The sequence below is a fragment of the Macaca mulatta genome, chromosome 10 (genome assembly GCF_049350105.2).
Source record: "Macaca mulatta isolate MMU2019108-1 chromosome 10, T2T-MMU8v2.0, whole genome shotgun sequence".
Classification (NCBI taxonomy): Eukaryota; Metazoa; Chordata; class Mammalia; order Primates; family Cercopithecidae; genus Macaca; species Macaca mulatta.
In genome coordinates, this window is record NC_133415.1 from 28,858,214 (window position 1) to 28,881,986 (window position 23,773).

General features: G+C 43.5%; 1 long non-coding RNA gene across 5 annotated transcripts in view; it reads left to right on the top strand.

The window, feature by feature from the left end:
- Positions 1–23,773, top strand: part of LOC107000611 (uncharacterized) — a 67,979-nt gene that overhangs the window by 21,187 nt on the left and 23,019 nt on the right. The window contains exons 2-3 of one of the 5 annotated variants that reach the window (XR_013399485.1): positions 959–1,017; positions 2,293–2,420. The exons of 3 other annotated variants lie outside the window; for them this stretch is intronic. This is a non-coding gene — a long non-coding RNA (uncharacterized LOC107000611). The remainder of the gene's footprint in view (positions 1–958; positions 1,018–2,292; positions 2,421–23,773) is intronic. One more of the 5 variants, XR_013399484.1, reaches the window with a different exon arrangement.

Here is a 23,773-nt window from a genome sequence, read left to right on the forward strand (position 1 = left end):
GAAGAAAAGTTTCGGGTCTGAATTGTTTTTCCAGGCAGAAACAATGATGTAGTGACTATCATAGGTTATTTCAGAGTTCAGAATCTCATGTCTCAATTCCCCTTGGTGCTCTCTACCTTTCTCTGTGGATGAAATTAAGATTATGGATGATGGCTGGGCACGGTGGCTTACGCCTGTAATCCCAGCAATTTGGGAGGCTGAGGCGGGCAGATCACCTGAGGTTGGGAGTTTGAGACCAGCCTGGCCAACATGACGGAAACCCCGTCTCTACTAAGAATACAAAATTCGCCGGGCATGGTGGCGCATGCCTGTAATCCCAGCTACTCAGGAGGTTCAGGCAGGAGAATCACTTGAACCCGGGAGGCAGATGTTGCGGTGAGCTGAGATTGCACCATTGTACTCCAGCCTGGGCAACAAGAATGAAACTCCATCTCAAAAATAAAATAAAATAAAATAAAATAAAATAAAATAAAAAATAAGGTTATGGATGCCACCTTGAAAGATAGTATAATCTTTCACACCTTGAAAGATAGTGATAATCACTAATATTTTTTTAAGTTTGCTCAGATTGCCCCAGTAGAAGCTCCATCTCTTAATGTAATTGTCCACAGTTTAAACAGAAGTGGAAACATCCACATAATTTGCTTATAATTCTAACATCTTTTGAAATCTTCTTAGGTCCTCCCTCAAATTTGAGTTCAAGAACCCTTTTTATCAACCTGATTAAATGTTTCTCAATCTTCCTCTTTCTAGCCTTGCAGAGAAACCTCATGGCCAGATCTACACCATGATGTTCAAGTAACAGAGGGGCTAGTGATCTGGGACAAAGTGCCTTTTCTTTCTTGTATTTCCCTTCTTAAGAGTAGAGATGCCATGGTCCAAAGCTGGTCTGGAATTCCCCCTGCATTGAGGTCTACCCAATATAAGAATTGATTTTAAACCTAAATCTCTCGCCCAGGTGTGAATTCCTTATGGCTGCCCCAGGACTGGATACTGGATGCCATTCAACAAACACTGGTTTGTATTACACCCCTCTTAATTGCATTTTAGTGGCCTTGGCACCTCCACTCTGAGTGTTTCTCCCTTTGGCCCTCCTACTTCTCTGTATACCTTTTTGTCTTCAGGTGGATCACTGGGATCTGCCCTTTGCAGAAGAATCTACACTGTGGTACTTGAAATGCCATGATATACATCTTAAAATAAATTTTTTTTTTTGAGAAAGAGTCTCCCTCTGTTGCCCAGGTTAGAGTGCAGTGGGCACAATCATAGCTCACTGAAACCTTTAACTCCTGGGCTCAAGCAATTTTCTCACCTCAGCCTCTTGAGTAGGTGGGACTACAGATGTACAACTACCGTGCCTAATTTTTTTTCTTTTTTGTAAAGACAGGGTCTTGCTATTTTGACCAGGGTGATCTTGAACTCTTGGCCTCAAGTGATCCTTCCACCTTGGCTTCCCAAACATCTGGGATTACAGCCATGAGCCACCAAGCCCAGCCATGATATACTTTTTTTTGGGGGGGGGAGACCGAGTCTCATTGTATTGCCCAGGCTTGAGTACAATGGCGTGATCTCGGCTCACTGCAACCTCCACCTCCCAAGTTCAAGCGATTCTCTTGCCTCGGCCTCCTGAGTAGCTGGGACTACAGATGTGAGCCACCATGCCTGGCTAATTTTGTATTTTTAGTAGAGATGGGGTTTCACCATGTTGGCCAGGCTGGTCTCGAACTCCGACCTCAGGTGATCCACCCGCCTTGGCCTCCCAAAGTGCTGGGATTACAGGTGTGAGCCACCGTGCACAGCCAATATACATTTTTTAGATGAAGAAATTGAAGCGCAGAAAAGGTAATTGGTTTTCCCAAGGTCATATAGCCACCCACTCATTAACAGAGGTCAAGCCCAGAACACTGACTTCCCTGAATCCTGTTCCATAGTGACTCTGTTAAGCCAGTAAGTCTCGCCTTTTTAAAAATATGTATTTCCAAAGTAGGGGTTAGGAGGAATGGAAGGAATGAAACGCTCACTGAAGAAAGGATAGGGCTAAAGGAAGGATAGAACCCACACAAGGAAAGAGTTCTGGGTAGGCAGAAGGCCTGGGGAAACAGTGAGTATCTGGCTGTGGACAGGGAGAGGAGGTGCCATGGGGTGAGGAAAATCGCCACAGAGAGAGTTGAGAGACCACCACGACCACATATTTGGCCTGCTTGAAAATCTAACTCGGCCAAACAGATAAAAGTGCCCCTCCAAATCTTATTTCTACAGCTGTGACTTAACTGCTGCTTATCTTTCCTCCAGGAGATTCCTTGGAATGAAACCAATGGGAGTCCAGGGTTTGGGAGAGTCTCATCAGAGCAGATGGGCCAGCAGCAGCCAGAACGCTTGTTGCCTTTGGCTGAGAACACTATCCTGGATCTGACTATCTTGTGAGCAGACCCCAGCAGGCTCAGCCTTAGGCCTGAGTGAAGTTGGCCTGCTTCTCCTTGATGAACCTTGTGTACTCTCACATCTCCCCTCCCCTCTTTTGCTTGTTGAAAATCACATTCTCAGAGCACTCTTGAAGCTAAAAACCATATTGCCCATTAGCAGCCCCAGAAGGATGGCGTCTTAGTGCTTTTGGTCCCTTGGTATATTTGCAAGTGTACTGCATGGAGGGTCAGGAGGCCTGGTTCTGGTTCTTACATAACCACTAATTTTCCCTGAAACTGTAGGCAAACTATTCATTCCTGGGCCACACTTTCCGTAGCTATAAAGTTGTTTATAATAAGAATAGCTTTCATTTAGGAAATTTTTACTGTATACCAGACAATATCATTGAATTCTTTCAACAATCCTATGGCATAGGCACTTTTTTTTTTTTTTTTTTTTTTTTTTTTTTTTTTTTTTTTTTGAGACGGAGTCTCGCTCTGTCGCCCAGGCTGGAGTGCAGTGGCGCGATCTCGGCTCACTGCAAGCTCCGCCTCCCGGGTTCACGCCATTCTCCTGCCTCAGCCTCCCGAGTAGCTGGGACTACAGGCGCCCACAACCGCGCCCAGCTAATTTTTTGTATTTTTAGTAGAGACGGGGTTTCACCGTGGTCTCAATCTCCTGACCTTGTGATCCGCCCGCCTCGGCCTCCCAGAGTGCTGGGATTACAGGCGTGAGCCACCGCGCCCGGCTTTTTTTTTTTTTTTTAATGAAATCTTGCTCTGTCACCCAGGGGGGAATGCAGTAGTGTTGTCTTGGCCCACTGCAACCTCTGCCTCCGGGCTCAAGCAATTTCCCTGCCTCAGCCTCCCGAGTAGCTGGTATTACAGGTGTGTACCACCATGCCCGGCTAATTTTTATAATTTTAGTAGAAACGGGGTTTCACCATGTTGGTCAGGCTGGTCTTGAACTCCTGGCCTCAAATGATCTGCTCACCTCAGCCTCCCAAAGTGCAGTGATTACAGGCATGAGCCACAGCCCCTGGCCAGCATAGGTACTATTGTTGTCCTGCTTTACAGATAAGGAAGCTGAGGCTTAGAATTTTTATACCCTAACTATCCTATTTAAATTACTAGCCCTTACCCATGGCCAACACTCCTTTCTCTGCCTTATTTTAGCCATAGCATTTTTTTTTTTTTTTTTTTTTTTAAGCTAGAGTCTCACTCTGTCGCCCAGGGTGTTTTCGGCTCACTGCAAGCTCCGCCTCCCAGGTTCACACCATTCTCCTGCCTCAGCCTCCCGCGTAGCTGGGACTACAGGCACCCACCACCACGGCGGGCTAATTTTTTTGTATTTTTAGTAGAGATGGGGTTTCACCGTGTTAGCCAGGATGGTCTTGACCTCCTGACCTCATGATCTGCCCGCCTTGGCCTCCCAAAGTGCTGGGATTACAGGTGTGAGCCACCACGCCTGGCCAACCATAGCATTTATTACCACCTAAGATGTTACATATTTTACTTTTTGGTTTGCCCTCTCCCTCTGTGAGACTGTAAGCTCCATTAGGGAATAGATTTTTATCTTTTTATTCCTGTTGTTATTGCTCATTTGCTGTGTCCCCAAGACTTAGAATTGTGCCTGGGTCATGATAGGTACTCAGTGTTGGTTGAACGAAAAAAGTGAGTGAATGAATTCTTGGTAAGAGTAAACTGGTATAGGTTCTATGGAAGTCAGTTTGGCAATAGTAATACTTAACACGCGCTAACCTTTGGACCCTGCAACACCAGAACTAGGAATTTATCCTATAGATGATGTATTCATGCGTCTGCCTAAAACCATGGGTATCAGGCATGGTGGTTCATGCCTATAATCCCAGCACTTCAGGAAGCCGAGGCAGGAGGATCACTTGAACTCAGGAGCTCAAGACCAGCCTGGGCAACACAGTGAGAGTCCATCTCTACCAAGTATATAAATAAACAGACATAGTGGCACCTGTCTGTGGTTCAAGTTACTTAAGGGGCTGAGGTGAAAGGATTGCTTGAGCCCCAGGAGTTGGAGGCTGCAGTGAGCCATGATCATGCCATTGCAGTCCAGCCTGGGTGACACAGCAAGACCCTGTCTCAAAAAAAAAAAAAAAGACTAGAAACAAGATATTCCTCAGTTAACTCATTAAACAAAGTATGATAGGTCCCTCCAGTGGGCTTCTATGTAGAAGTGGAAAAGAAGGCAGTAAATCTGCATGTGCTGATACACAATAACCTAAGAGAGATTAAGTAAAAAAAAGCAGAGTGTAAAATGGTGTATCACTTCCTTTCATTTGTATGAAAAGAAAAAGTATGATAGATTTTCAGATGCACTTGTTTATGCCTAGACTCTTTCTAGAAAGAAAGCTAAGAAACAAATAGTTGCCTCTGAGGAGGGGACAGAAATTTTAGGTTGGGATGGAGAATATCCTTTTACTGAGGTATAATTCACAAACCATATAATTCACTCATTTAAAGTGTATAATTCACTTTATATGAGTGAATTACTTTTGGTATATTTTATTACTTTTAAAGATTATGGTTTAAATATATATAACATAAAATTGGCGATTTTAACCCTTCCCTTTCCCTCCCTTCCCCACCCACTTTTTTTAAGAGACAGGGTCTCACTCTATTGCCTAGGCTGGAGTACAGAGGCAGATCATAGCTCACTGTCACCTTGAACTCCTGGACTTAGGCAGTCCTCTTACCTCAGCCTCCCAAGTAGCTGGGACTACAGGCATGGGCTACCACACCTGGCTAATTAAAAAAAAATTTTTTTGTAGAGATAGGGTGTTACTATTCCCAGGCTGGTCTCAGATTCCATAATCTCAAGTAACTCAAGTGATTCTGCCACCTCGGCCTCCCAAAGTGATGGAATTACAGGCGTGAGCCATCACATCTGGCCTATCCCTTTTTAAGTATATAATTCATTGGCATTAATTACATTCATGATGTTGTACATCCATTGCCACTATTTCCCAAATGTTTTCATCCCCCAAACAGAAACTTTAACTACCATAGTGTAGTCTTTTATAGTATTTGATTTTTTAAAAATAGTACATATGTATTACACTTTTTATTTTTAAAACTAATTTTAGGCCAGGTGAGATGGCACACACTTATAATCCCAACACTTTGGGAGGCCGACGCAGGAGGATAACTTGATCCCAGGAGTTCAAGACCAGCCTAGGCAACATAGCGAGACCTTGTTGCTACAAAAAACATTTTTACATTATCCAGACTTGGTGGCACATGCCTGTAGTCCCAGCTACTTGGGAGGCTGGTGAGGGGATTGCTTGAGCCCAGGAGTTTGAGGCTGCAGTGAACTGTGATTGTGCCACTGCACTCCAGCCTGGGCAATAGAGCAAGACCCTGTTTCAAAAATATAAAAGAAAATAAAATATTTAAAAATTAAAATGCATTTTAAAAAGAAAGTATAACAAGTTTAGAAAACTTAGTAACTTGCCTAAGATCGCACAGCTCATACTCCATAGTAGCAACCACCAGTTTTATTATAAAGTAATAAAAATTCTTACAAAGAATGAAGTTTTAGCCATCTTTGTGGGTGTTATAAGGGACTTTGGGTATCATCTAACCCCTTCATTTTACAACTGAGATAACAGATTCATTGAGGTGAGATGGCTACCTTGCCAAGTCAGGAATCCCATCAGTAGCAGGCTTCCTAATCCAAAGGACAGGATTTAGAGTAGGTCACAGAAGAGGTCTTTTGCTGTTTGACAAAACAAGTAGGGTTTGAGTCTCTCCTGCCCCAAAATGAAATGTAGGAATCTCTTTCTTGAGATTTTTTTTTTTTTTTTGAGACGGAGTCTCGCTCTGTCGCCCAGGCTGGAGTGCAGTGGTGCTATCTCGGCTCACCGCAAGTTCTGCCTCCTGGGTTCACGCCATTCTCCTGCTTCAGCCTCCCGAGTAGCTGGGACTACAGGTGCCTGCCACCACGCCCGGCTAAATTTTTGTATTTTTACTAGAGACAAGGTTTCACCGTGTTAGCCAAGATGGTCTTGATCTCCTGACCTCATGATCCACCTGCCTCAACCTCCCAAAGTTGAGCCACCACGCCTGGCCAGATATCTCTCATATGTCCCATGCACCTGTACTGTCTAGTAGGAGGGAATGGGCCCACTGCGCCCTGATATTATTGTTTCTGTTTATCTGAAACCATGCAGCAAACCTTCAGGGCCTATCTCAATTTCTACTTGTAAGAAAATTTCTCTGATTGCCCTACCACATCCAATTTCCACCTAATTCTTATATACATTATTATTTGAAACATGTAATTAGCCATCAGAGAATGATGTGAGGCATTTTATAGCTGTATCCATTTATGAGTCCATTCTGCCCACTACTGTAAAGCTCCAGGGAGGCCAGAGGTGGGTGATTGATTCCTGCTAGAAGATCCCCAATAGATGGTTGTTGGTTGCTTGGATTAATTGAGCTGTGCCTTTCTGAAAAAAAACCCTATGATTTTAGATATGAGTTATTCCAAAGGCTTCTTTGCACCTCCCTGCAGAGCAACATACTAGGTCACAGAACACTGGAATTGGTGGACATTGTGGCTATCCCTCAGTTGCTGAGAACCAAGTGTGACCCTTCCCTGTTTTTCTTACCCTGGCATTAATTACACCTTCATTTATGTGATTGTTTAATTATGGTTCATCTTTTCCTCCTCCCTTCCGCCCCCAATAGACTAAAAATTCCATGAGAACATAGACTGTGTCTGGCTTGACTCATCATCATATCTCCAGCACCAAGCCTGGCACATAGTAGGTGCTCAAGAAATATTTGTTGAAGGACTGGATGAATGAGTATAGCACCTTATTTTATAGATGAGGAAGCAGAGGCCCAAAGAGGTTAGGTCAGTGGCAGAGCTGGGACAAGAAGGCAAGTCTACTGGTTCCTTAGCCAGCGTTCTATTTTCCTCTGTATCCTCTCAGCATTGGAGTTGGAAAATCTTGGAACCTAGTCTTACCCTTTTATTTTACAAATGGGAAACTGAGGCCCAGAGAGGGGAAAAACTTACCCAAGGCCACAGAAAGAGGCACTGGCAAAGCAAAGCCTGATACCTAGGTCTCCTGACTCCCAAGCTAGTGCTCTTTCTTTGTAAAAGCACAGAAAAAAACAAAGCTGAATTGGGCTTCTTGCCAAGCCCCTGCAGGAGGTCACATAGCTGAGCAGCTCTCAGAGTTCCTTGTCTATTCTTAGCCTGAACTTTTAGTGACTCTGGTCTTCAGCAGCCTTTTTCCCCTTTTTTCCTTTGCATTTGGTCTGTTGTGTATATGTAGTGTGTGTTTTAAATAAGTGGTGCTACGTGTAGGAAATGGGCTTCAGCACAGTCCTGCTACAGAGGCCCTGGAAAGAATAAACGTGAGAGAAGGGGCCCTGAGAAAACAATCAACTTCCCTTCCTCTGAAGTGACCCCAGTGTCCCAGAGCCACCCCCCTCTGCTGCTTGTCACAACACAACTGCCAACAGAAGGTTAAACTCCTCACAATAAGAAGGAAATCAACAGAAAGAATTTACAAGAAGGATTGGCTGTTAGTATTTGCCACTGAAGCCTCATTTTGATGAAGATCAAAAATCAGCTTTTCCTAAGCTGTGGTCCCTCTTCTAACATACACTTTGATTTCCCATCAACAAGTCATTTTTCAGTCAGTCACCAAACATGAATGAAAAGACCCTTCAGACACAGTTCTAGCCTCTCAAAGCCTACTGCTTTCTCTCCTTGTACAAATACTTGCTCCAGAGACATACAAGAAATTTAAGCAGCTACTGACCTCAGGTTACTTGGAAAAGACAAGAGACACAGAGGATAGAAGGTAACTAATGTTGCCCTTGTACAAAATGACCAATGAGAACAGCTCTACATCAAGTTCACATGAGGCAGAGGTTGCTCTGGGCTAAGCTAGGTCAAGGAAAATTCAGGAGAGCAACTTGAACTGGTCTTGTATATCAGTTATCTATTGCTGTGTAACATACTGCTCCACTTTGTGTTTTAGTTGTCTATTTTTTTTTTTTTTTAAATAGAGATAGGGTCTCACTATGTTGCCCAGGCTGGTTGTGAATTCCTGGACTGAAGGGATTCTTCTGCGTCAGCCTCCCAAAGTGCTGGGATTACAGGTGTGAGCTGCCACGCATAGCCTAGTGTCTATTCTTGCATGACGAATTACCTTAAAACTTAGTGGCTTAAAAGAATAAATATTTATTATCCAACAGTTTCTGTGGATCAGAATCCAGGTGTAGCTCAGCCAGGTGCCTCTGGCTCAGTCTCTCATGAGGTTTCAGTCAAGCTTTCAGCCTAAAGGCTCATCAGAGGGTAGAGAAGAATCCAGTTTCAAGCTCACTGAAGTGGTCGTTGGTAGGCCTCAGTCCCTCCTGACGCAAGCCTCTCCACAGGGCTGCTTCAAGACTTGGTGCCGGCTTCACCAGGGTGAGAGGTTTAAGAGAGGAAGCGTGACCAAGATGGAAGCCACATTCCTTTTGCAACCTAATCTCAGAAGCAATATCCTATCACTTTTGTTGTATTCTTGTTATCAGCAGTGAGTCACCAAGTTCAGCCCACATACGAGGATGTGAATACCACGAGGCAGAGATCATGGGAGCCATCTTAAAGGCTGCCTGCCATACCTGCCAGATGGATAGAATTTAAATAAGGCATAGTAAGCATTCTAGTTAGGGAACTGGAGATTTGAAAGGTTTGATTGGGGATGATTTGGTTGGAACAAGACATCTAAATAGGAGGGTAGGAGGTAACTAGAGAGGTTAACTGGGCCCAGATTGAACTGGGTTTTCAATGCCAGGCCAAAGAGTTTTAGAGTTATGTGCCATATAACACATCTAATGGTGGTCCCATAAGATTATAATGGAGCTGAAAAATTCCCGTTGTCTGGTGATGTCATGGCCATTATACCATCCTATTGCAGTGCATTACTTACGTGCTTTTGGTGATGCTGGTGTAAACATACCTATTGCACTGCCAGTGATATAAAAGTATAGCACATACAATTATATACAGTGCATAATACTTGATAATAAATGATGTTACTAGTTTATATATTTACTATAATATTAATCATTATTTTAGAGTGTACTCTTTCTACTTATGGGAAAAAAACTGTCAAACAGCCTCAGGTAGGTCCTTCAGGAAATATTTGAGAAGAAAGTATTGTTATCATAGAGGATAGCTCCATTCATATTATTGCATGGAGCTTCCAGTGGGACAGGATGTGGAGATGGGAGACAGTGATATTGATGATCCTGACCCTGAGTAGGGAGGGTCCCTGGATAGCCCTGACCTAGGCTAATGTGTATGTGTCTGTCTTAGTTTCAAACAAAACTGTTTAAAAAGCAGAACAAAAATAAAATTTTAAAAATGGAAATAAACTTATAGAATAAGGATATAAATAAACTATTTTTGTACAGCTGTACAATGTTTTGGTATTTTAAGCTAAGGGTTATTACAAAAGAGTCAAAAAGTTAAAAATTAAAAGGTTTATAACATAAAAAAGTTACTATAAGCTAAGCTTAATTTATTGAAGAAAGAAAATTTTTTTTTTTTTTTTTTGAGATGGAGTCTCGCTCTGTCGCCCAGGCTGGAGTGCAGTGGCGCGATCTCGGCTCACTGCAAGCTCCGCCTCCCGGGTTCACGCCATTCTCCTGCCTCAGCCTCCCGAGTAGCTGGGACTACAGGCACCCACAACCGCGCCCGGCTAATTTTTTGTATTTTTTTAGTAGAGACGGGGTTTCACCGTGGTCTCGATCTCCTGACCTTGTGATCCGCCCGCCTCGGCCTCCCAAAGTGCTGGGATTACAGGCGTGAGCCACCGCGCCCGGCCGAAGAAAGAAAATTTTAAAAATACATTTAGTGTAACCTAAGTATACAGTGTTTATAAAGTCTACAGTAGTGTACAGTAATGCCGTGGGCCCTCACATTCATTCACCACTCTCTCACTGACACACCCAGAGCAACCTCCAGTCCTGCAAGTTCCATTCATGGTACATGCCCTCTACAGGTATATTGTTTAAAAAATGTTTGGCCAGGCATAGTGGCTCATGCCTGTAATTCCAGCACTTTGGGAGGCTGCGGCAGGTGGATCACGAGGTCAGGAGATCGAGACCTTCCTGGCTAACACGGTGAAACCCTGTCTCTACTAAAAACATAAAAAATTAGCCGGGCGTGGTGGCACACACCTATAGTCCCAGCTATTCAGGAGGCTGAGGCAGGAGAATCTCTTGAACCCGAGAGGTGGAGGTTGCGAGAGCTGAGATGGCGCCACTGCACTCCAGCCTGGGTGACAGAGCAAGACTCCATCTCAATAAAAAAAAAAAAAAAAAAAAAACTAGGTCGATTTTATTCCTATTGTATCTGTATAATTTACAATAGAGGTTGGCATATAGTAGGTGACCATGAAAATTTGTTGACTGAATAATGCAATTACCAGATTTGTTTTTTAAAATTTCTGACAATTTAATCCCAAGGAAGCCTACATATTTACTTTAGGAGCTTCTAATCAGGATATAAATGTTGTCGCCTATTTCTTTTCTTTTCTTTTCTTTTTTTTTTTTTTTGAGACAATCTTGCCCTGTTGCCCAGGCTGGAGTACAATGGCGTGATCTCGGCTCACTGCAACCTCCACTCCCAGGTTCAAGCAATTCTCCTGCCTTAGCCTCCCCAGTAGCTGGGATTACAGGCATGCACCACCATGCCCAGCTATATTTTTGTATTTTTAGTAGAGGCGGGGTTTTGCCATGTTGGCCAGGCTGATATTGAACTCCTGACCTCAGGTGATCCGCCTGCCTCAGTCTCCCAAAGTGCTGGGATTACAGGTGTGAGCCACCGCACCTGTCCTACTTGTCCCCTATTTTTATTCAAATTACCCAGCAGATAACGAAGGGAGAAATTGATCTTTAATTGTGGGCCTATATCCTTCCCTGTGACTAAAAGTTCTTTAAACAGTTCATCATTCTGTCGAGCCTCAGAATCTTGGAAGACAAACTTGGTGTCTAAGAACAGACAAAGCTGGTTCCACCCATTTAGCAGTTCAGGAGTAGAATCTGCCAATAGACTGGTTAAGGTCCCAACACCTGGTCCTGCCCATTAGTCACACTGCGTCCTGCCTTACTGGCTGACCAGAAGCTATTTTTGTGCAATGCCTTTAAGTATGAAGAGAGAACCTGTTCTGGGGGAAGGAGTAAAGGAAGCAAAACTGTAAGGTGGGTGTATTAGTTCTGCTAGGGCTGCCATAACAAAATACCACAGACTGGGTGGCTTAAACAGGAAATTTATTTTTCACAGTTATGAAGGCTGGAAGTCCAAGATTAAGATATTGGCAGGGTTGGTTTCTTGTGGGGTGTCTCTCCTGGGCATGCCAATGGCTGTCTTAATGCTGTGTTCTTCCATGGCCTTTTCTCTCTGCACATCCCTGGTGTCTCTTCCTCTTAGAAGGACACCAGTCCTATTGGATTAGAGTCCCTCTCTTATGACCTTATATAACCTTAATTACTTCTTTAAAGGGCTTATCTCCAAATACAGTCACACTGGGGATTAGGACTTCAAAATATAAATTTAGGGGAGACAATTTGGTCCGTAACAATAGGCAAGGTTTATTTCAAGTATGCTTCTTATCCTCTCATCCATACTCTTATAAAGGAAGGATAATCTCCCATCTGTGGAGATGGCAGTTGATGATCCCTAAAAATTATTCAATCCATGGTCTCGTGTGATATTACAACAGCCTCCAAGTTATTGGAGGTAGTGTTATTATCCTTCCACTTCAGATGAAGAAACAGACCAAGAGGGTTAACAGGTTCTCCCAGTCACAGAGTATAGAATCTGGTTTCTAACCCCTGGGCCTCTCTGTGCTTTGCCCTTGGCTCCTCAGGAGTGGCCCCTGCGATGCCCCCACCTAGATTCTTTTTGTTTTTTCTGTTTTTGAGGTAGGATCTCTATCTGCTACCCAGGCTGGAGTGCAGTAGCACAATCCTGGTTCACTGTAGCCTTGACCTCCAGGGCTCAAGCAATTCTCCCACCTCGGCATCCCAAGTAACGCACACCACCACACCTAGCTAACATTTTTTTTTTTTTTTTAACTTTTAGTACCGACGAGGTCTTGTCATGTTTCCCAGGCTGGTTCAAACTCCTGGGCTTGAGTGATCCTCCCAAAGTGCTGGGATTACAGGCAGGAGCCACCAAACCTGGCCCTCTCCACCTAGATTCCAACTCCCCACTTTTTCTTCCTCCTGCTGTACTCCATCAAAACTTACCCACCTTTCAAAGTTCTTCCATTTGATTTTCAGAGTGACAACTAACTGATTGAATAAACCATTATTAATAAACTATGTTGATACGTTAGTAAATGAGATATTATTAGGAGGGAGCTTGGCCAAACAGATTAACAATCTGTGAGATTTGACATCTTGAAAAATATTTTTTTCACATACCATATCCAACTTACTTATATTCTGACAGAAATTATGTAAAATATATATTATTATTACCTCTTTTTCTTTTTTTTTGAGACGGAGTCTTGCTCTGTCACCCAGGCTGGAGTGCAGTGGCCGGATCTCAGCTCACTGCAAGCTCCGCCTCCCGGGTTTACGCCGTTCTCCTGCCTCAGCCTCCCGAGTAGCTGGGACTACAGGCGCCCGCCACCTCGCCCGGCTAGTTTTTTTGTATTTTTTAGTAGAGACGGGGTTTCACCGTGTTAGCCGGGATCGTCTCTCTATCTCCTGACCTCGTGATCCGCCCGTCTCGGCCTCCCAAAGTGCTGGGATTACAGGCTTGAGCCACCGCGCCCGGCCTATTATTACCTCTTTTTCTGAAAAAAAGAAACAGAGTCAGAGATTAGGTAGCTAGGCCAGGATCACACAAGTAAGTAGCAGAGGTGGAACTTGAACCCAGATAACTGCGTATACTTTTCACTACGTCTTGCCCACAGCCAAACTTTACTAGTTAGTTCAGAAAACTGTTACCCTGAAGTTCACCTCTGAATAGTCAAAGATGTGGCCTTCCCTCACCCATCTGGTCTACCCTAACCTGCCCTCAATTGAGTTCCCATAGTGCTGAGACTTGAGTCTCATCTCCATTCCTGCTTAGCTATGGTGATCACAAGCACATTTTTTCCCTCCTCACTGAGCTTTTGTTTTTTCACCTGTGAAATTAAAGCATTGACTGGGGTCATTTTCAGTTTTAAGACTCTAAAAAACTGATTGTTTTTATCTTCCATTTCATTCATTCAATAAGTATTCATCAAGCACCTGGTTGTACCAAGCACTCTGCTAGGTACTGAGGATAGAGCAATGAACAAGTGAGACAAGGTCTCTGCCCTCAGGGAGTTTTCTTTTCTTTTCTTTCTTTTTTTTTTTTTTTGAGACACAGTCTTCCTCTGTTGCCCAGGCTGGTGTGCAGTGGCACGATCTTGGCTCACTGCAACCTCCGCCTCCCAGATTCAGGCCATTCTGCTGCCTCAGCCTCCCAAGTAGCTGGGATTACAGGCATGCACCACCACAACCAGCTAATTTTGTATTTTTTTTTTTGTAGAAACAGGGTTTCGCCATGTTGGCCAGACTGGTCTCAAACTCCTGACCTCAGGTGATCCGCCTGCCTTGGCTTCCCAAAGTGCTGGGATTACAGGCGTGAGTCGCCGTTCCCAGCTGTGAGTTTACTTTCTTACATGTCGGGAAGGACCCTCAAACGCATCTAGTCCAGTCCTTTTACAGAAGAGAAAAGTGAGCCATGATGGCAAGTGACTTATTCAAAGTCACAAAGCAAGAAGTGGCAGAGAAGGCATCCGGGAAGCTGGATGTTTTCATTCCCAGTTTGGGGCATTTTTCTTCCTCGCCACACCTTGTATTGTGAGTTCTCCTAGAATATGGTTTATCTCAGCTAACTAGACTGTGGCCTCTGATAGGCGTTTATCCCGAGATATGCTTCACACTGCTGCTGCTGGAGTATCTGACGACAGAGCTCACTCAGAAACCACCATTTCAACATTCTGAAGCAGAAACTCTCCAGCACACAGGAGTACGGTCAGAGTCTGACATGCAGGGCACCAGCCAGCTCACAAGTAGCTCTGTTCTGCAGGGGCTTCTCTTTTTCATGCCTCCAGGGGCTGGAGTCTATTTCCACCATCAGACTGCGTATTTTTCTGTTCTGCTCACTACTTTCCTACTGCTTTCTTTTCCCCAGATCAGGACCTGAAGTAGGTGGCTGCCCATCCAGGTATTCTACAGGCACTTGCCCATGAAACCTTCACCACTCCTTGAATCTGGTTCCATAAAGTGAGCCAGCTGAGACTTAGGCTAAGTGACTTACTGAGGCAGCAGTCAGCACAGTGTGGGACCAACCCCCAAATGGAGGCACCTTCCTTCATACCTTGGGCGTGATCTGTAACAGCGTAGAAAGCTTGGACACCAGCAGAGTGGCACCTAAATGGGGAGCACCTGTCTGCACTGTCTGCATTCAATAAGCATTCATTTCATCACCCTTTACCACAGTCATTTTTTAATTTTATATTTTATCAAAGTTACACAGGAACATTGATTAAAAAGGGAACTAGTTCTGTAAGATTTGCTAAGACAAAGAGCAATCCTCAACCTCCCTGTACCCACCCCAAACCCATTTCCTTTTCCCTAGAGGGACCAATTTCAACTTGTTTAATTCTTTTGGAATTTACTTATCTCCAAATAACATGTTTGTAATACGACTTCCTGTTTTTTCCTTTAGGCCTTATCTGTTGACTTCCCACTATGGAAGATGAGGATTTAGCTCCTTCTTCTTCACTTGCCCCCTCTATACATATGCACCCCTTTCTGTGCCCCCTTGCTCCCAATATAGTGTAATTTTTTGTAGATAATAGTGTTTGTTATGACAGCGTAAATGCCACTTGCAGCTAAGCCATGTAGTCAGCCACGATTGCTTTTCCTATCTAACACACCACTTTGTTTTGCTTATCTTTTTTCATGCACTTAGGTTTCTAAGGCATTAGCACTAGTCACTCTTACCACTTAAACTCTGCCAGTTACCTTGATCTTCTCTCAGTACATTCTTCTCAGGAAAGTCTCTTGGAGCCTTCTCTCCTGCTCTGGGGGCCTGCTACACACTGCTATTCTGGAACCTCTGTTTACCACTGTCCAAGGGATTCACTTGCCTCTTTCTTGTGTTAGATTGCCTGTTTTCTGGATCCCATGTCTTCTCGTTTTATGCTTTCTTCCCTCGTTTTGATAACATGTCCTCGAGGAGTTTCCTGGGAGTACACAAGAGATAATTTTTTCAAAATCTTGTGTGTCTGAAAATGTCTAACACTTGGTTAATTGAGTGTAGAATTCTAGGTAAGAAATCGTTTTGCCTCAGAACTTAGATTCCTCAGCCCTGTCATCTTCTAGCTTCCAGTGCTGCTGCTGAGAAGGCCGAAGTCATTCTGAGTCTTCACTCTTTGTGTGTGACCTTGCAGGATTTCTTTGTCCCTAGCATTGAGAAATTTTACAATGACACACCTATTGTCCTGGCCATTCATGACCCTTTCAATCTGAAAAGTCATGTCCTTTCGATTCTGGAGTGTTTTCTTGAATTATTTCATTTCCTTTGTTGTATTTCTGAAACTTCTTATTCACATTTTGGGATGAATTTCTCATTTGTTCCTTCTTAGTTTCTATTTTGTCTTTTTATTTTACTTACTGGAAAATTTGCTCAATGTTTTCTAATCCTTCTATTAAGCATTTTGTTTCTCATGTCATATTTTTTCTTTCCAGGAGCTCCTATTGTAGGCTTTACCCTTGAAAAAACTTTTTTTTTTTTTTTTTTTAAGACGGAGGAATCTTGCTCTGTTGCCCAGACTGGAGTGCAGTGGCGCAATCTTGGCTCACTGCAGTCTCCACCTCCTGGATTCAAGTGATTCTCCTGCCTCAGCCTCCCAAGTAACTGGGATTACAGGCATGTGCCACCACGTCCAGCTATTTTATGTATTTTTAGTAGAGAGGGGTTTCACCATGTTGGCCAGGTGGTCTCAAACTCCTGACCTCAAGTGAGCCACTTGCCTCGGCCTCCCAAAGTGCTGGGATTACAGGCATGAGCCACCACGCCCAGCCAAAAAGCATTTTTTTTATGGAGTTTTAGATACAGCAAAATTAGATGCATATGATTAATTTACTTTTTTTTTTTTGAGACAGAGTCTCACTCTGTCACCCAGGCTGGAGTGCAGTGGCACAATCTCAGCTCGCTGCAACCTCCGCCTCCCAGATTCAAATGAATCTCCTGCCTCAGCAGGAGTAGCTGGAATTACAGGCGCCCACTCCCACCCAGCTAATTTTCGTATTTGTAGTTGAGACGGGGTTTCACCATGTTGGTCAGGCTGGTCTCAAACTCCTGACCTCAAGTCATCTGCCCACCTCGGCCTCCCAAAGTGCTGAGATTACAGGCATGAGCCACTGTGCCTGGCCTCATCCACTATTTTTATTTAGTATCTCTATATACACTAGTTATTTAATGATTCGTATCTTATATTTGTATTAAACCCTTTAAGCTTTCATAATGAATTTCTATCAGTTAACATATTTGATCCTCACCACTTAGACTATTATATATGGATCAGACTTTGGGATCATCAAGTTCAGCCCTATCAACTCACAGAGAGAAAACCCAATTCCCAGAAAGGTGAAGTATCATGCTGGAAAACACTTGTTTCTGCCAGAACTTAGCAGAGGCATGTGAGACATTATCTGGCAGGCACATAATACTGTAGTTTTGTGTTTTCACTCTTTTAAAAAAATGTTATTGCCAGACGTGGTTACATGATCCTGTAGTCCCAGCTTCTTGGAAAAGTGAGGCAGGAGGATTGCTGGAGCCTAGGAGTTCAAGGCTGTAGTGCACTGTGAATGGCCACTGTACTTCAGCCTGGGCAACATAGCGAGACCCTGTCTTTTTTTTTTTTTCTTTTTTCTTTTTTCTTTTACGAAAAAGTGTTGGCTAGGCGCGGTAGCTCATGCCTATAATCCCAGCACTTTGGGAGGCCGAGGCGGGCAGATCATGAGGTCAGGAGATTGAGATCATCCTGGCTAATACAGTGAAACCCCATCTCTACTAAAAATACAAAAACAAAATTAGCAGCTGGTCACAGTGGCTCACGCCTGTAATGCCAGCACTTTGGGAGGCTGAGGCGGGTGGATCACAAGGTCAGGAGATCAAGACCATCCTGGCTAACATGGTGAAACCCCGTCTCTACTAAAAAAAATACAAAAAAAGTTAACTGGGTGTGGTGGCAGGCTCCTGTAGTCCCAGCTACTTGGGAGGCTGAGGCAGGAGAATGGCATGAACCCGGGAGACAGAGCTTCAGTGAGCCAAGATTGCACCACTGCACACCAGCCTGGGTGACAGAGCGAGACTTCAAAAAAAAAAAAAGAAAAAAAAAGTTTCATAGGCCAGGCATAGTGGCTCCCATAGCACTTCGGGAGGCGGAGGCAGGTGGATCATTTGAGATCAGGAGTTTGAGACCACCTGGCCAACATGGTGAAACGCCATCTCTACTAAAGATACAAAAAATAGCCAGGCATGGTGGCATGTGCCTATAGTCCCAGCTACTTGGGAGGCTGAGGCAGGAGAATGGCATGAACCCGGGAGACAGAGCTTCAGTGAGCCAAGATTGCACCACTGCACACCAGCCTGGGTGACAGAGCGAGACTTCAAAAAAAAAAAAAGAAAAAAAAAGTTTCATAGGCCAGGCATAGTGGCTCCCATAGCACTTCGGGAGGCGGAGGCAGGTGGATCATTTGAGATCAGGAGTTTGAGACCACCTGGCCAACATGGTGAAACGCCATCTCTACTGAAGATACAAAAAATAGCCAGGCATGGTGGCATGTGCCTATAGTCCCAGCTACTTGGGAGGCTGAGGCAGGAGAATCACCTGAACCCAGGAGGCAGAGGTTGCAGTGAGCTGAGTTCCCGTCATTGCAATCCAGCCTGGGCAACAGAGGGAGACTCTGTCTTTAAAAAAAAAGAAAAAGAAAAAAAGAGTGTTATTGAGATATAACTGACATACAATAAACTGCACATATTTACAGTGTATGACTTGATAAGTTTTGACATATATATACAGTCCTGCAACCATCATCATAATCAAGATAGCTTTCACCCCTAAAGTTCCCTCATGCCCCTTTGTAGTTCCACTGTCCTGCCTCCTCCCAACCTGGCCCAAGCAACCACTGCTTACCTTCTGTCACTATAAATTAGTTTTTATTTGTTAGATATAAGTGGAATCATGCAGAATAATCTCTTTTTCTGTCTGGCTTTGTTACATGTAGATTTTTTGTTTTGTTTTGTTTTGTTTGTTTGTTTGTTTGTTTGTTTTTAGAGAGGGTCTCACTCTGCCACCCAGGCTGGAGTGCAGTGGCATGATTATGGCTTACTGTAACCTTGAACTCTTGGGTTCAAGCAATCTTTCTGCCTCAGCCTCCCAAGTAGCTAGGACCACAGTCATGGCCACTCCAGTTTTTAAAAAATTCTTTGTAGAGACAGTTTGAGCTTGAACTCCTGGTCTCAAAGGATCCTCCTGCCTCAGCCTCCTAAAGGGCTAGGATTATAGGTATGAGCCACTGTGTCCGGCCTACATGTAGCTTTGTTGGGTACTTTGGAGGTCATACCTGACTGTTCAGGTGGAAAGCCTTCACCAGTTCCACCTCCCTCTACATCCTTTCTCTTCTACACACTGTCCATCTTCCCTCATCTAGTTCAGAGGCTATAAGTCTTCAGTGTTCTAGTCTTCTCTTCATATGAGCCTGCTCCCAGGAAAGGACCAGTATACTCCATTCACACTGAGATGATTGATATGACTGATATGTTTTTTATAAAAGACAAAAGACAAAAACCCACATTTGGCTTGTGCCAAATAAAGCAAGCTCTAATGATGGATTTCCAAGCATGAGTAGATAAGTTTGGAAGAGATTTTTTGACAAGGGCTTCCCTGAACTTCTAGAAGTACATCCTATATTATGGAGTCCTCATGTAGACTGACTCTGCAGACAGGCACAGTGAATTGAAATCACCTCTGGTCCCATTCAGAATTTCAGTTTCCTGAAATGTCAGCTATTTGAGAGCTAAGAAAAGAAGTAATGTCTTGCCAGCCTTCCTTCCTTTTGGTCTATTTGGCAGAGAAAACAATCCTGTATAGATAAAGAGTCACTCAGGAGGGCAGGGCCTCCCATGTTTAGTCCTAATGTCCTTGGTCCGGGTGAGAGGAGGACCATCGGAGGGAGCCCTAGGAAGCTGGACTGAGGTCCAAGCTGGCAGCGACCCAAGGGCCACAGGCAGGAGGGCCTGGCAGACTTGACTGTCCCACTTCTCTTTTTACTCATTTTTACATTTAATCTTCTTAACAGCTTTGTAAAGCAGGAAAATGGAAAATATTTCTCTATTTTAAAAATGAGAAAAGAGAGGTAACATAACCTGTGTAACTTCAAAGCCTTTCTCAGCCATAGCTCTGACTGTAGAGACCCCAGGCCACTTGCCTGCTGATGTCAGGGAACATGGTGGTGTGACACCTCTGGGCTGCAGCAGAGGAGTCAGGGCAAGAAAGGGAAGGGAGTAGAGTCCTCAAGCCCCTACACTCTCAACCATTGTTCCTCGCTCCATTGCCCTATGTCACCACCCCCAGGTTTTCCGTTCCTCTCCAGGGGCCTGTTTGAAAATGCATAGAGCCTAGGAGGGGAGGGCAAATGCAGTGGTCCCCAGTAGTCTGTGGGAAGGGAACCATCAGGCGTTTTCCTTATGAACAGGAGGACCTGCTTGGGATGAAACTGCTGGTTGGCGGGGAAGACACACAGGCAGTCCTTTTGGCTCAGTTCAGCATTTGTTGAATACTGACTCTGCCAGGATGGGGCCAGGCACATTTCCCAACCTCATGGTCCTTGGTCCTTGTAGGTCTTTTGTTTTTTGGAGATGGAGTCTCACTCATCACCCAGGCTGGAGTGCAGTGGTGTGATCTCAGTTCACTGCAACCTTTGCCTCCCGGGTTCAAGCAATTCTCCTGCTTCAGCCTCCTGAGTAGCCAGGATTACAGATGTGTTTCACATACCTGGCTAATTTTTGTATTTTTAGTAGAGATGGGGTTTCTCTATGTTGGCCAGGCTGGTCTCAAATTTCTGGCCTCAAGTGATCCACTCAGCTCAGCCTCCCAAAGTGCTGGGATTACAGGCGTGAGCCATCGCACCCTGGCCCCTTGTAGGTCTCGAATAGTGGGAAACTGAATAGTGGTTGGTGAAGAGGGAGGAGGTTGTACAAAACCCCTTCCTCAGGAACCCAGGAAAGATGTAGCAAAGGCTAAACTGGGGGAAAGAGCACAGGGAAGAGATTTTAAAGACAATCTTGACCAACTTCAGTATTTTGTCAGTGCTGGCTGCTCCTGCTTCCAGGGACCCCAGGCTGCCTGCTGGTCCTCCTATGCCAAGGAACTCAGTGGCACAAAACCTCCAAGCAGAAGAAGGCAGGAAAAGGGAGCAGAGTTTTCAGAGTCCTGCTTCTTGTATAAGGACAATATCTCCCCTCCATCACCAAGCAATGGCAAACTCTCAAAATTAAATTTATTTACAAATCAGACATCCCATGATTCTTTTAGCAAGAGGGCAGGCATTTCTATATCCTGAAAATAATAAAAAGGTAAGAATATCTATGTATTTAATACAATTCCAGTTTATTATCCTTTATTTTGTTTGGTTCTATTAATGAGCTTATGCAGTAGCCAGGCAGGAATTATTGGCAGCTAACAGATAAGGAAACTGAGGCACAAAAGAGTTTGACTTACTCAAAGTCACATAGATATAGTAGTGAAGCCAGATCTTAACAGGCTAGAAGGGGTTGTAGAAGCTGGGACTACAGCTGTTCCAGGGATGTTTGTGGGACAAAGTGGCCTAGGCTGGGAGCTGGGATTTGTTCTGTATTTTATCGTCTTGAGATGATCTGTGGCCTTGCAGGGGTATAAAGACGGATATAAAGACCAGGGTTCTGGTTCCAATTCTGCCACTCATCTGCCATGTAAACTTAGCATGACTCAACTTTTTTTGGTCTTGTTTTCTAATCTCTAATATCAGAATTTAAAGGATCCTGGGATGTTTTAGGAGGAAGGGGCATTTAAATTATATCATTAAAATTTGTTGGGCCAAAAGTGAGAGGAAAGACAATAGCAATGAGCACTGACACAAAGGTGGAAATTCAAGGTCTGGTCTGGAAATAGCTAGAGAAATTTAACTTGGAATATAGAACAGGTGTTGATATATTGAGTTCATTTATTTTGTCTGCTGTATGATAGTTCATTGAAGTAGTAAACCACAGTTCATATATCCATTCTAACTCTAAAAGATACTAATACTAAGAAATACTAAAAATGTTGCTTTGACATTTTTAGTATTACAGTGACACAATGAACATCCATGTGCATGGTTTTTAAAAATATGTGTGTGACTTGATTGAAGATTGAGGCTTAGAAATGGAAAATGCTAGATTACAGGCTATTCACATCTTCAACTCTACCAGGTATTATGTATTTCTGTTCCCCACCAAGGTTTTTAAATTATTGCTAGTTGGCTGACTGTGAATGGTGGTAAAATATATTTTAATTTTCATTTTCCTAATTACTAGTGAGATCGAATTTATTTTCATGTGTTTGTTGATCATTTAGGTTTTTTCTTCTAAAGTGTCTAATAATATCTTTGTTTATTTTCATAGGAGTTATATATTACAAACACTAATCCTTTATTGATTATATGCATTGCAGATACCTTCTTCCAGTCTGTGGCTTGTCTTTGTACTGTAAGTTTTTTCATGAAAAAAAAAATGTTTTTTAAAGTTTCATTAGTTAATTTAGCAGCATATTCTTTTATGGCTTTGCTTTTGTGTTTTAAGAAATCGGTCTTTGTCCAGAGGTCATAAAGACATTTTCATATATTTGCTTTTTAAAGCATTAAAGATCTTTGTTTCTTTCACCTTTGTCTTCAATTTTACCTTTCCATGTTTCAGAACCACTTAATGAACCTTCCATGCTTTTTCTGTGGTTTGTAATGTGACCTCTACCACATACCACATTCCCATACAAAGACAGGTTTGCTTCTAATCTTTGTATCTCATTTACTTTATCTGTTTGCCTGTTCCTGTACCACATTATTGTATCTGTTAGGACAACTCTTCACCTTCTTTAAAAGGAAGAAGATTATTGTGGCTCTTCTTGGCCTTTTTTCTTTTCAATGATTTTTAGGATCCAAAATGTATAATTTATGAAAAAAATCTATTGGAAATTTTAAAGGATTATACTTGATTTCCAGATGGATTGGGGATAATTGCCAGTTTTATAGTATTGTCTCTTCCCATCCATGAACATGGCACATCTCCTCATTTGAGTCTTCTTTTTGTGCATTTGTTGGATTTATTCTAGGTACCTTCTAGTTTTTGCTACTATTATAATTGATATATATTTTAAATTACTTATAATAGTTTTTGCTGCTCTATAGGAATAATAGTTTTTGCCGCCCTATAGGAATGCTGTTGTTTTTTTATGTTGACTTTATGTCCAACAGCCTTGATAAAACTCTCATTAGTTCCAATAATACTCCAAAGAAATATTTTGAATTTTTCTATATAGATAGTTAATTCAGCTGCAGATCATGTTACTTTTTTTTTTTTTTTTTTTGATACGGAGTCTCGCTCTGTCACCCAGGCTGGAGTGCAGTGGCCGGATCTCAGCTCACTGCAAGCTCCGCCTCCCGGGTTCACGCCATTCTCCTGCCTCAGCCTCCCGAGTAGCTGGGACTACAGGCGCCCGCCACCTCGCCCGGCTAGTTTTTTGTATTTTTTAGTAGAGACGGGGTTTCACCGTGTTAACCAGGATGGTCTCGATCTCCCGACCTCGTGATCCGCGCGTCTCGGCCTCCCAAAGTGCTGGGATTACAGGCTTGAGCCACCGCGCCCGGCCTGTTTCTTTTCTTTTTCATGTATTATTTTGATCTCTAGGAACTTTAGTACTATATTGGATAGAATAATGGGTTTGGTCTTGACTAGAAGAGAGGCTTCGTATTTTATTTATTTATTTTTTTGAGATGGAGTCTCCCTCTGTAGTCCAGGCTACAGTGCAGTGGCGTGATCTCCATTCACTGCAATCTCCGCCTTCCAGCTTCAAGCAATTCTCTTGCCTCAGCCTCCCAAGTAGCTGGAATTACAGGCATGCACCACCACAACCAGCTAATTTTTGTATTTTTTAGTGGAGATGGGGTTTCACCATGTTGGCCAGGCTGGTCTTGAACTCCTGACCTTGTGATCTGCCCGCCTCAGCCTCCCCATGTGCTGGGATTACAGGCATGAA